We start from the raw sequence: 15,127 nt of genomic DNA on the forward strand, positions 1-15,127 counted from the left end.
GAAAAATACAGAATAACCATTAATTATGAATTACTTGTAAAGATTCGAAGTAAACCACAAGTAAGGAGCAAACATCTGCCAATTAGGGAAATTAAACATAGAATATTAATTATAATGTACGAATATTGTAAAAAATATCAATCAGGTGAGCCTTTGAGAATATATCAGGGATTTGGGATACATGCATATTTAGGAAGTTTCGAGAACTGAGAGGAAAGTTGAAATTATTTTGGCCAACCGAGCTTCGAAGTTTTCCATCACCGGGGAATTTTTCGGGATTTCAAATAAGAGAGATTTGTTTTTTAGGTTCACTGGCTCACTGCTATGCGCTCACACCCGCTCTAAAATTTGATGTGAATTACAACATGTAAGCGATTATGAGATTTGTGAACACTTAAATAGTTGTTGATTACGACAAATCCAAGTCATTTTGGGACAGACGTTGGTTTGAAATTAAGTGGCTTTGACTTTCGACTACTGCAAGAGATTTTGAGATTTACGGTAATTTGAAAAGTTGTTAAGGTTTATAACCGTTTTAGGTCTGGGACTGAAAATTTTTGTGGTCTACGACCAATTAAAAAAGTTGTTGTGGTGTACGACCTCTCGAAAAGACTTAAAAATTTATTACCACTCAATGGTTTTTCAATTTTTAGTTTAATTTCAATACTTTTCAACGTTTCAGCTCAGTGTGGCACCAGAGTGCTCTTAATGCCAAGTTGACCTTCTAGGCTCCTGAATATTGCAAAGACAGAGGCGGTAGGTTCTTTATGGCAGACCTCGCCTCACGGCTCGTCTACACGTGTTTTCATATGATAAAAATTATCAGCACGGCATAGTTACATTATGTTTTTAAAATAATAAAATGAAATGACTTAAAAATATAGTCGGACGGTCAGGTGAATGATATCTCCACTAAAAGTGATGAAAAATCTAGTCAAGGAATAGTTGTATAGTTAACGTGATATGAGTAGAAAATGTTCGTTTAAAAGTATATACAGTACCATCTCAAGTCGACATCATATCGCCGAATGAAAAATTTACCACAATTAATTTTTTTAATAATCACTAAAACTAACAATACGCAAAGTGTTGAGAGTTCATTTAATTTATTGTTCTGAACCCATCATAACAGTTACGCTAGTGGAACACTATGTGAGAAGCATTATAAGACTTGTACAAAATAATTTCTTGCTTCCATTTCCTTACTGATTAATAGAATAAAACAAACGGAATCTTTATGATAAATTATCGTTTTTATTGTGCATTGATGACACAGTTAAGACCAACATGGAGAAAAGGATTGGCTTGAACAAAAATATGCAAGATGAGAATTCAAGACTCAAATAAGAATTCTTATGAGCGCATCTTGCTCCGTAATTTACTTTAAATCGATAAGAAAATTGACCGCAATTATCCCTTCATTGTTTCAGTTCCTAAGCAAACGAGCTTCTCATGAATAAATACAGCGCTTATACAGCTTCAGACCAATCATGGAGGCTGGAACTGGACGGGTCCGGCAAAACCGCGGCCTACGCCTGCTTCAAATTTAGAACTTTTATGATGGTTACAATAAGGCATGTGGCATGAATGTGGCATGATCACAACCAACACAAAACTTATTTTTAGATACCAGAACTCGTCGTATGATTTGACCTTGGCATTACGACGAGCAAAATCAGTTCCCAAACTAGAACCTATAGAGGCTACGTAGGTGTGGGTGTGCAATCCTGTAATCTGGAATTAACACTGCCTGCTGATGTAAATGACGGTGAGTTATGCAGCCTAGAGCTTTACCCTCAAGAAGTAGGGGATTATTTACTAATATTCTGGGATATCCGTGAGCCATGCCTACTGCCAAACGCAGCTATTAAAAGATCGATTATCAGACGAAAGCAAAGATGAAAGTAAACGCTAAACAAGCATATTATCATCATCTTTGTCCATACTAAATATCGACTTAGGAAGACGGATGTTCTCTTTCTTTGGTACTGTCTTGATGCTAATTTGAGTTCTTTGTTATAGAAACAATATTTTACTGGTTTGAACTTCACAACTGGGCAGTTATATTGTTAGCGCTATTGTATTAAATTGGAGTGATTGTTTGATGCTAACAAAAACGTACAACAAAGACTTGTATAGGTCGTGTTTGCTTGTTCGGTATAGCAAGCAGAAACTCAATTATTTGTAATGACTTGGCGTTGACTAATTGCAGACAGCTTGTTAACGAACTACTTATTCATCGTCAAGAAAATATTTCAAAATTCAACGAAGAATAAAATCCTGTATATTGGACTCCGGAGACGATGCATGTTATGTGGTTCGCGAAACCGATGAGAAATTAATATAAAATTTGGATTTTATTCGCATATTGATTGACAATACTTGGCGAGCTTCCGAGATGCAGTTAAAGATTAGTAGTCAGGTCAATACTATTAGTAGTCAGGTCAATACTATTAATGGTGTGGTCAATACTGCAAGTGGTCAGGGCAATAATATTAGTGGTGGTTTGGGTAATAGACCAGGGAAGCTGGCTGTTGAAGAAACAAGATTTGCCTCTGAGGAAGAAACGTTAGTCACTAGAAAATAAAGTATAGCCATCAAAAGTGTGGAGTTAGCTGTTGAAAGCGAAAGATTAGCAGCTGAGAAATGGACGAAATACGCTGAAAAAGAGAACATACTTCCAAATAATGAAGCAAATCTTACAGTAATCTGCCGAAATTAAAAGGTCCTTTATCCGTCAGAAAAAAAAATATCATGAAAAATAGACATCATCGACTGGGTATATTTTTACCATAGCTCATTTAAAGGCACGTTTCAGAATCCCCAAAGAGGTTCATAGTCTAACAAAGACCGTGCCAGTAACGCACAAAAACACAACACCCATCATCATTAAACTGCACCACAAACACACGAAAACTGTGTCATCATCTAAAGAAAACTGTCTCGTCAATACAAGAAAACTGTGTCATCAACACAAGAAAACTGTGTCATAAACATAAGAAAACTGTCATCAACACAAGAAAACTGCGTCATCAATTCAAGAAAACTGTGTCATCAACACAAGAAAACTGGGTTATCAATACATGAAAACTGTGTCATCAACACAAGAAATTTGCGTCATCAATGCATGAAAAATATGTCATCAATACAAGAAAACTGTTTCATCAATACAAGAAAACTGTGTCATCAACACAAGAAAACTGCGTCATCAATACATGAAAACTGTGTCATCAACACAAGAAAACTGCGTCATCAATGCATGAAAACTGTGTCATCAATACAAGAAAACTGTCTCATCAATACAGGAAAACTGTGTCATCAACACAAGAAAACTGCGTCATCACTACATGAAAACTATCTCATCAATACAAGAAAACTGTTATCAACACCAGAAAACTGCGTCATCAATACAAGAAAATTGTGTAATCAACACAAGAAAACTGTGTCATCAATACATGAAAACTATGTCATCAACACAAAAAATTATCATTCATTCAATAAAACTGTTTCATCAATACACGAAAACTGTGTCATCAATACAAGAAAACTGTCTCATCAATACAAGTAAACTGTATCATCAATTCAACAAAACTGTGTCATCAATACAAGAAAATTGTTTCATCAACACAAAAAAACTATCATTCATTCAATAAAACTGTGTCATCAATAAAAGAAAACTGTGTCATCAACACAAGAAACTGTATCATCAATTAAATAAAACTGTATCATCAATACAAGAAAACTGCTTCATCAAAACAAAAAAAATGTGTTATCAATACAAGAAAACTGTGTTTTCATAAAAAGAAAGCTGCCTCATCATCATACGAAGACTGTGCCATAATATTACGAAAATTCATCATTCCACGAAAAAAACACTATCATCACACCGAAACTATCATAATAACGCAAAAACAGAGTCATTAACACTGGAACAGTTTTCCCGCCATGATGGCAGAGATTCCAGCCGACAAACAATCAAATAATTTTGGCCTCGAATGTTTTAATAATTGGAGATAATAATAGCAATGAAAGCAAGTTCTGGCAATAAACAGGTTAATGGCTCAGTATAGGCAATACATTCCTCATGAAGCTTGTCTCAACGATTTATATTTCAATAAATTCTGTGTCTCAAGAATTTTTTAGTGTACCAAGAAATTTTGCGTGTCTTTAAAACAATTGTGCAAGAATGTAAAGATCAGGTTAGAATTTGACTGGTTTTCATTATAAACTGATATCTTACTTCAATTATTCAATGTTTATTATTAATTAAACAAACTGGAACTATGTTTATAGACTGTAGTTTCAACTTTGAGGCTTAATAGGATGAACATGAATATTTCAGTGCGTTTTCGCACCAGTGCATTATGCAATTGTGAACTGAATCCAGTTCTTCGAAGACGTATCTAAAAATAGCGTCAGGTGCACCCTATGATTCGAAACAAAGCGAGGACGATCGAGGATCTAGATTGGGGCTTAGCTTTACGCACACAGCAAAAAAAAAAGAGAGTGGGAGATTGAGAGTGAGTTAATCACTGAGTTGCTGCCTGGATTAAGAAAATGACATTGAGTAAATGAGAATTGGCAATTTTCTGCACTTTTTACGACAAGGGCATCCATTTAAACAGAAATTATCTGCCGCGTGGGTTCTAGCGATGGTCATTTGATTGCATTCGAGATAGAAACTCATTGATAATAAATCATCAATATTACCGGGCATGAGCAAATGGAACAATGAGCAATAAATAGTAAAAAACGAGCTTCATTGCACACATGAATTATTCATGCAATCTACATGCAGAAAACAAATGCTCTGGGTCGCATTCCATGATCACCATCAAGCCTAAACAGAAGGATTTCGGGTAATAATGTTTGACAACGCCATGTCTGAAGAAAGACACGGCCTGTGCTGCTCATATAATTTTCGATGAGGCAGAGAGTTACAGCTTGGTGAGCCCCTTATTTTTTTAGAGCACAAACGAAGTGCTATATATTCATGCACTCTGGCTTGATTGCGGTTACGATTGCATGGTGTAGTTATGGACGTTATCGAAATAATCATAAACCGTATTGGGGAAAATCAATATTGTTACGCATGAATTTATTGAAGAGTTGATGTTATGAAATAAACAAAAACATTTAAGTGCGATTTGATTAGCCAAAAAAGGTTTACGATTGGACAATGATTTGACTAATGATTGTCGGGCAATCGTTTTTGGTAGACAAGTGAACAAGAGGCGTCGACGCTCATGTATAATGATATTTTGGGAAGCGTCATAATTGTACTGAAATATCAGAGTGTTATGAATAGCCCCATTTTCTGAAATTGTGCGATGAGGTCTTCAACGGAAATAACTGATTCCAAATCTGAAAGTCTTCCAAACCAGATTTTAGTACACACATTATAATTGGTTAGATTAAGAGTTAAGTATGATAATCGAGTGTAAGTTTGCAATCATTGCCAAGCGGAGTATTTTCTCCTCAAGTTCAGCGTTGATTTTCCGAGAACCAAGTGGTTTTATTATTCCTACAACTCCTGTAATATTGAATGGAACTGCAGCCGAGATCGGGGGTCCGGATGACATTTAAGAGGACAACGCACCAGGCTTTGACCTGCCAAGCAGGTTGGTTGTTAAAATATCAAATTGATTGTTTCGGCAGGCTGTAGGCTTAGCAAAACATCTTCAAATGACACTAATACGAATGAAGTTGAAAGACGTCAAGGAAGTCCTTCTCCATTAGCAATGCTGGACGAAGTACCCTTACAATCTTGGTGAAGCCTGTTAATAAAATGATAACCTTAATGCAGTGCCTATAAATACTATCGACATTTTAAAAAATATATAAGAAAAACGTTCAGGGGATCATATAATATTGTGAAAATTACCGGCAACCAATTTCAACAATGAAATGATGCTTGTTACAATTGCTGACAACGCCTTTCAGCGATGTCCGCAGAGCAAGATTTGGTTATTGGTAACTCGTTCTTGTAATGATGGTAATGAAAAATTTATTTGCCGGTAATACTTTCTAGCAACAGCACAATGAATGGAATAAGTGACGAAATATTTCTCGGTTAACAAATTAGTCTGTTCAATTAATTGAAATTTGTATCGCGGTTATCGTAAGAGAAATTCATATGTGAGACGTACACTCAATTGGTGACAGGAACAGTGCTGTCATTAAGGAAGGTCTAACGATGACGATTATTTTTTAAAAAACTTCCTCGTTGAAGAAGGAACAGTTTTTATTAATTTGTTGACCATATTTTACGAGTTCATATGTATGGGTTCATGACCATAGTTTAGCGAGAAATGTTGGAATGATTCATCTGAAATTTGGATAAAATAATTTGGAATAATCGTGAATGGCAATATATAATTATTTTACAGAGTCAAATTGGCACAACTTGGGCAGTTTCCTCAAAGCAAGTGCTGGAAACCATGAAATTCTTTTATACTCGAGATTTCAATAAAATATACGTTTATAAATTACTTTTCAAAGACAACACTTCTAAAGAATCCAGTGTCTCCAATATTAAAGATGTACAATGAATTTCTCATTTAATTTTCGATTATTAAAAAAAATTATTTTTCAAATTTTTTTAATATATCAATTTTTTTTCAAAATTATTCATTCTGTCAATTGATTCATGCATTGCCTCTGACTTCACACAAGTGTGCAAAATTTTAGATCAATTGGACAGGTAAAAGTGTGTCAAATATCAGTTATAAGATTTGTAGCTGACAAAAATATTTTTTCAATTCGTTTAATATCGAAATATATTTTTTTTTAATTTTGAAAATCATTTATTTTGTCATTTGATTCATGCATTGTCTCCAATTTTACGCAAGTGCGCAAAATTTCAGATCGATAGGATAATTAGAAGTGTGTTAAATTTTGATTATAAGATTTGTAGCAGACAGACAGACAGACAGACAGACAGACAGACAAACAAACAAACAAACAAGAAGTAAAGTTAAAGAAAAGTGTTGTAAACAGGTGATGAAAATGGTAAAAAAGGTAAGAAGTAATAAAAAATTTTTTATAACATTTATGCAATTAAAAAGGTGTTCTGAAAACCTCAAAAATGTATTTGGGTGGTGAAGTACGCATTAATTATTCGTTTTTCCACACCCGTAACCCATGATGCAGAACGTGCAAGTTACTAATTGTGCGCGCAAGCAACAAAGAGAACGGGTATATTGACGGCTTCACCAGAGTACCAATAGAACAGCTCGTTAATTTTTGATGTTATAGACGACAGATTCTATCATACGGTTGATTGAGACATAAAGTTTTAAAGAAAGATAAATGTACAAGCTACTAAATCAATTTAAATCAAAGAAATTTTTAGGACAAGGATTTAAGTTCTTTAGATCGCCAATAATTTGTGATGGATTGCATAACTGCTTCTTGGCATCTAGCTTGCTTAGAGCACTTACGCTCTGGAACAAAGGTTACCGTAATGAATCTGCGATGAAAAATGTAAGCCTATCCACAAATAAACTGACGGAGAAGGGCAGTCAAGAGCAGAGCGATGTTTTTCTTCTAAATGAGATGACGGCATCTGCAGAAAAAGCAACAACTATACTATTATTGAACAATGAAAAATAAAACTACTCTGAAATTTTGCTGTAAACCTACATTTGTTTTGAAAGTTTGCTTTGGGTGAAATTAATCACACAAACAATCGTTTCTTGGGTGACTGACACAATTGCACTCACAAAGAAGCCAATAATCAGCATTCACATTCGTGCCCTACGTATCGACCATAGGGTCGATTCGGCCGGATTTTTCAAGAGACGAATAAGCTGTGGTTCGATAGAGGAACACGGCCAGTGTATTCCTAGGAAAAAAAATGCAACTGTAACATCAAGATTTGGGTACAATTTAGAACATTCTCTTCGATTGCGGTGAAGTTGAAGCTGCAGAATTCGAATATTGGGAGTTGTTATTACATCTTTAGCTTTTGAAACTAATTTATTTACTTTCATTGTCGTTTTCGGAGACCACGACTGAGGCTGTAACTTGGAACCAGAGATTTTCAGTGATTGTATCAATCGACCGCCACTTCAGTGATTGGATCAAATAACCGTCACTTCAGTGATTGGATCAAACAACCGCCACCTCAGTGATTGGATCAAACAATCGCCACCGGAGTGAACATATGTCAACACGAAGCCGAGGCCACACATAGAAGACCTAAGTGCTATAGGTCACGGCCTACACTCAGTGCACTTGGTCTGCATTGCCAGATGCATATTCGTGTTTATTTATAAATAACTTATAAATAGAGGCTTCAAGACTGAGCAGAGTGATCCATTCTAGCTAAATATTATTGTTTATTTATAAATGTCATATAATTGGAGGCTCGAAGTGTAGGCAGAGTGAGTCATGCTGGCTAAATATTCATGTTAATTAACAAATGCCCTATAATTAGAGGCTTGAAGTGTAGTGTAGGCAGAGAGACTAACTCTAACTAAATGCTCTTGATTATTAATAAATGCCGTATAAATAAAAGCTGTAGGCGGAGTGTAAAGTGTAGGCGGAGTGACCTAGATGCAGACTGGCATGTAAAAGACTGTAAACAATGCCTCTGCAGGTGTCACGTGAACTCGAACGTGATTGTCGTATGTGAATGTCATACGTGGTTGTCATACGTTATTGTTAAACTCATACGTGATTGTCGTACATGATTGTCATACGTGATTCATACGTGAATGTCATGCGTGACTGTCTACGTGAACGTCATACGTGATAATAATACGTGAATATCATACGCGATTGTCTATGCGAATGTCATACGTAATTGTTATACGTGAATGTCATAAGTGATTGTCTACGCGAATGTCATACGTAATTGTTATGCATGAATGTCAAATGTGATTGTCTACTGAATGTCATACGTAATTGTTATGCATGAATGTCAAATGTGATTGTCTACTGAATGTCATACGTTATTGTTAGCATGAATGTCAAATGTGATTGTCTACTGAATGTCATACGTTGTTGTTAAACTCACCTAGGAGTCAAACATGGTTAAGAACCTAGCGTTAATATATGCATGAATAAAGATTAAAGTTTTCAATCATTAATCAATTTTCGATATATATGAACGTAAAAATTGTTTGATGTGTTAACATCCCTGAACGATGTTGTAACTGTCTCTTATACACATCTAGATGTGTATAAGAGACAGGACCACGACTGAGGCTGTAACTTGGAACCAGAGATTTTCAGTGATTGTATCAATCGACCGCCACTTCAGTGATTGGATCAAACAACCGTCACTTCAGTGATTGGATCAAACAACCGCCACCTCAGTGATTGGATCAAACAATCGCCACCGGAGTGAACATATGTCAACACGAAGCCGAGGCCACACATAGAAGACCTAAGTGTTATAGGTCACGGCCTACACTCAGTGCACTTGGTCTGCATTGCCAGATGCATATTCGTGTTTATTTATAAATAACTTATAAATAGAGGCTTCAAGACTGAGCAGAGTGATCCATTCTAGCTAAATATTCTTGTTTATTTATAAATGTCATATAATTGGAGGCTCGAAGTGTAGGCAGAGTGAGTCATGCTGGCTAAATANGTTTAGTTGAGATCTTTGGTGGGAAATGGGCTGTTAGGATGCATGGGGGAGTGACTTTAATTTGGGGTTCTTGATATGCATGGGTGAGTGATACGCTGTGTAGGTGAATGGGTAAGAGATAGGTTTTGAATGTGCATGGGTGAGTGATGCGCTGGGTTATGTAGACGAGCTAGTGACGTTCTGAGAGTGGATGGGTGAACGCTGAGTAGCCAGCTGAGTGGGCATTAAAAAAATAAGCGAACGAGTTAAAGGAGGTGCGAACTAACCTCTTGCTATGAAGCACCTACTACTAACCGCCTACCATGAACCACTTACCATGAACCACCTACTACGAACCACCTGCTATGAACCACCACTACGAACCACCTACTATGAACCACCTACTATGAATTACCTACTGTGAACCACCACTATGAACCACCTACCATGAACCACCACTATGAACCACCTACTATGAACTACCTACTACGAACAACCTACCATAAACCACCTACTACGAACCACCTACCACGAACCACCTACTATGAACTACCTACGACGAACCACCACTATGAACCACCACTATGAACCACTTACTATGAACTACCTACTACGAACCACCACTATGAACCACCTACTATGAACTACCTACTACGAACCACCTACCACAAACCACCTACTATGAGCCTCCTACCACGAACCACCTACTACGAATGTTTTCGTTTACAAATAGCATGGATCTTGCATCACTCATTCAGGCAGCGGGAACTCTACACCTACGCTGAATTCGATAATAGTTATTGGTAAAAAGAAGNGGGGTGAAACTGGGGAGAGTGTGATTGGGTAAAACTGGGGAGAATATTCTGGGGTGAAGCTGGGGAGAACATTCGGGGGTGAAGCTGGGGAGAGTATGATGGGGTGAAACTGGGGAGAGTGTGATTGAGTAAAACTGGGGAAAATATTCTGGGGTGAAGCTGAGGAGAGTATGCTGGGGTGAAGCTGGGGAGAACATTCTGGGGTGAAGCTGGGGAGAACATTCTGGGGTGAAGCTGGGGAGAACATTCTGGGGTGAAGCTGGGGAAAACATTCTGGGGTGAAGCTGGGGAGGACATTCGGGGGTGAAGCTGGGGAGAACATTCTGGGGTGAAGCTGGGGAGAACATTCTGGGGTGAAGCTGGGGAGAACATTCTGGGGTGAAGCTGGGAAGAATATTCTGGGGTGAAGCTGGGAAGAACATTCTGGGGTGAAGCTGGGAAGAACATTCTGTGGTGAAGCTGGGGAGAATGGGCAGGAGTGAAGCTAGGGTGAATAAATTAATGTGCCGAGATGAAGCGAGGGCGAACATTTGTTAAAACAGTATATAAATGATATTGCTATAACAATGAAAAAAATTTTATTGGAAATAATTTTCAGACTTATCGAAATTGATTGTTATAAATCTAAAAAGGTATTTAAAACAATTCAAACCTGATACATGAAGGAAAATTTTATCTTTAAGGTTAAGAACAGCAAGATTTTACGATGATCTGGCCGGAAAAAATATCGAAATTATGTTCTAATATATAATATTTTTTTCTATATTGGAAGAAGGTTTGAAGGAAAAGCGTTTGCTTAGCACGGTTTTGCTTAGTATCCAGCAAATGTGACTAGACTTTTGTTTAAGTCAAATCTTTTTTTTGTGTCTATATGTGAGCTGTGTGTATTTAAATTTTTTTTATTGTGTATAATATAAAGTAACGCGATATAAATCCAAATAATTCAAATCGAGTGAGAGTGAAATATGTCCTGTCCAAAAAACGATATGTAGTTACTTAATTCCGTCATTTTTTGCGAAATGTATATAGTGTAATTAGGAGTTTTTTAAGTGAAATCGGTACTTTGTCGACTTGATACACATTTACTGTAAATAAATTAGTCTATTGGCTGTTTTTGATTTTTATTCTTTAGCTCTGACCAAGCGTCTTAAGATATACACTATTTAGTTATATAAATGAGCATTATTTTAATTCGGGCCATCATCTCAAGTTTCAGGCGTTAATAAATTTTAGATTTAATTTATTAATTTATTAATTTTATTCAAAGTTTCCCCTCGAAATGAATCATTCCTTGTTTTCTGTGTCTCAGTCGAGGCGGGCGATAGCAGCTCTGCAAGCGAGAAAATAACGCAAGGCTTTTAATAGCGCACTGACCTGGCATTAGCGAGACCTTTGCCATCCCTTAGCGAAACTACAACATAATTTTAGGCTCCGTTGCAGAGAAATAGCACCCCTTGGAGTACTAGCTGGAATCCTGTACCAACGTCGGCAGAAAAAATGTAATAATAAAAAAAATATGATCGAAATAATTGCAAACCTAGAACGGTCGCGTGGATTGCATATTTAATCCACGGTCGTTATCAGATTTTGCTAATTATATTCCGGAAAAGGAGCTTAATCAATATTATTCGTAATCAAATAGAAATAACTGAAGTTAACAAATTTTGGTGGCTAAATTAATAAATTTATACTATGCACCTGTAAGCCACATGCTTTTAACAAGCGATCACTGTAAGGTTAATTCAAACAGGTGACGAACGTTTAATCTCGCATGTGAATCTATGTGATTTTATTATAAAACTGTTTTAAGAAAAATTATTTTACCAAATATTTAGATCACAACATATTTTTCGTTAGACATACGAATAAATTTAATGGATTTTATACTTTTTAGCGATATATTATTAATAAGCAATACATAATTTTTCAAATGCAGTGCGTATAAGACGTGAAGGTGTTTTTGCTTCGTTATTAAAGTTATAAAAAAATTCTGTCGCACTCGATCATTGCCAGCGCCTAACCCCAGTATGAATAATAATAAAATTCAGTTCACAAATCTCTTGACATGAATGAGACATGAATTATAAGCGATTTTTTCTATATCTATCGAAAAACAGTCCTTTGATTGGCTGTTGCACGCAACGATGGCTGCGCTGAAAAGAACTTATGTTGAGCCAACAGACCACAATAAAAACAATTAATACTGCATCGTAAGGTAATCAATGGTCATATGATTTACTGCAAGCTCCACTAGCAAAAATATTAGTGATTTTAAGTCAATTAATTAAATTATGAGTAACCTGTGGCGGTGAGTTTTTTGATGATTTTGCCCTGATGAAAATAGCTCCACTACAGCGCCGTCCAATTATCTCTGTACGCACGCAAACAAGAAAATTGACGCGATAACCTACCGGCGATCGCTAGGAAAGTGCGCAAGTAACACGAGGAAATTGCATGCAACTTCAATTAAAATGAGGGAGGCTGGATTTACATAAACAATAAATTTCACTTCGAATTATCGTTGAATTAAATTGAATATTTGCAGGATAAAAAAAGTCTAAAGGTAAAGGTAATTTTTTTTGTGTACGTTAATGCGCAATGTCAATAATTATGTGAAAGCGACATTTGTTCCGATCACATGATTGAAGTACATTGATCTTGAAAATAAAATGCGTGACATATTTCAGTTATGGCAACTCTTGCAAGTTTAATTTAATGGTAAGGATATTGTGCTCATCCTGTAGTACTTATATATTCGTTTGAATGACGGCTAGACTCACATGTCAGTTTTTGCATCAGAGACAAGGTCGAACAGCCATATTTTTTGCTACATTCTGAAGTGTAATAATTATACAGAATTTCAAAGGACGCTAAACGTCAAAAAAAAGCAGACTAAATTTTTCTTTTACGAAGTGCCATTAGGCATGTCCTCTGGAATTTACAGTACATTTCTTTTGAAAAATCTGAATGGAAAGATATTCCCTTTAGCTATAATATTGGAACCTTAGAAATTTCACTCATATCGCTGATTGCTGTTGGAATAAAACATATATTGTAAATCATAGTTTTCAGCTCTGAAACAATGGGACACTAGGAACAGCGATATTCTGTGGGTCAGTCATTTTACTAGGAACAGCATGGTATATTTTTAGTTGCATCGAATAAACTATTATAGTGGACTCTAAAATCGGAGTTATTTTATATATTCTGTTCGGACTTTAGCGCCTACTCGTGAACTTTACTCTATTTCCTGAGACTGATGATCAACTCATATTTCAACAGTTAGAATTTTAAAAGGGGTCACCATTTCTTGCTCTCCTGTCTCATAGCAAGCATTTATATCACAGCAAATAAATACGCTTAAAAATTTCTATTAATTCAATTTTTTAATTGCGCATCGACAAAACACGAGCCAAGTTATTGGCCAGTAGCCATTAGATCAATATTATTGAAGGTCCCTAAATCTTAATTCAATATTACGCACAAACAGAAAATCTTCAACTTGCATAGAAAATTTCCCAACATTAAGTTTACTGCCGTGTTTGAGCAGGTTGGTGCAGTGATCGAAACATATAGTGAAATATAGCTGTGTAAAGTTACTGCTATTGCTGTAAATAACAAATTATCCGGGGTTTAATGCGTAGATCATTCAAATTAATTAAGTAAATGGTCTCATAAGTTTAAAGAGTCGTAGTAATTATTTTTCTTTAGCGTGCTATGTGGTATTTTTTGTTAATAAACGAGTGGTTACTGTTCGAAATGGTGCAACGGGGTAGTATTTAATGCGGGTTGTACTTAATTTTATATGTTATTTTGAATTGTTGCACTAGGCTAGATCAGAATAATGTATTACCAATTTCTACAATTCTCATCTCATTTCAAAAGGTTTCCAACAGCGCCAAACATTTATTTGACAATCGTAAACATAGAAGTATGATTGAACACCTATAATACTGCCCGAACACTGTGACATTTTCCAACATAATGATGAAATCACGATGATACTGTATATTTTCTATACAATCACTATTACGTGGTCCGACTTGCGATGCAATCACCATATATGCTACTGCCCGAGGCAATCAAGCTCAGAGATTGTCGGTGGTGTACATTTAAACTTGTAACATTTTGGACTGACCATCAAAGGGCTGATGACAATAACATAGAAATTCAGGTGCTGAAATTGAGCAAAAAATGTAAGTCACCTAATTTCGATTTTAATTATTTATGACCTTAGGGTCAAGACAGCTGATATGCTTGACGTTTTTCTTGGTGATGAAGCAATTTCTATAAGCATTTAATATAAGTTTGAATGCCATTTATGCAGCTGAGTTTACAGGCAGCTTGCGATGCGCTCTGGCTTGAAAATTTGCCAAGCCTCTCACTCGCCTGTCTTCATATTGGGCGCTCGTCTGAAGGCCAGGCGACTCACGCAGCTAATTCACAGTACAAGCTTTATTACTTGCTGTTCTTTACGTGGTTCCATGAATATTATTCAAAAATTTTTAATTCTCAAACTGGCTTAGAGTTCGATGGTTAAAATGGTTTGAAAACTGTTTTATTCCTAAATTACAGAATAAAAAAAATTTTAATATGTTATGGAGCGTCTTGTTTACGGCATAACCAAGCCAGCGTATATGAAAATTTCTACACGGATTACTGTCTTTCTAAATATTGTTCATTTTTAAAATGGAATTTAAATTGTTCACTATAATATACGATACTACTTTTC

This window comes from Hyalella azteca, unplaced genomic scaffold (assembly GCF_000764305.2).
Source record: "Hyalella azteca isolate HAZT.00-mixed unplaced genomic scaffold, Hazt_2.0.2 contig6746, whole genome shotgun sequence".
Lineage (NCBI taxonomy): Eukaryota > Metazoa > Arthropoda > Malacostraca > Amphipoda > Hyalellidae > Hyalella > Hyalella azteca.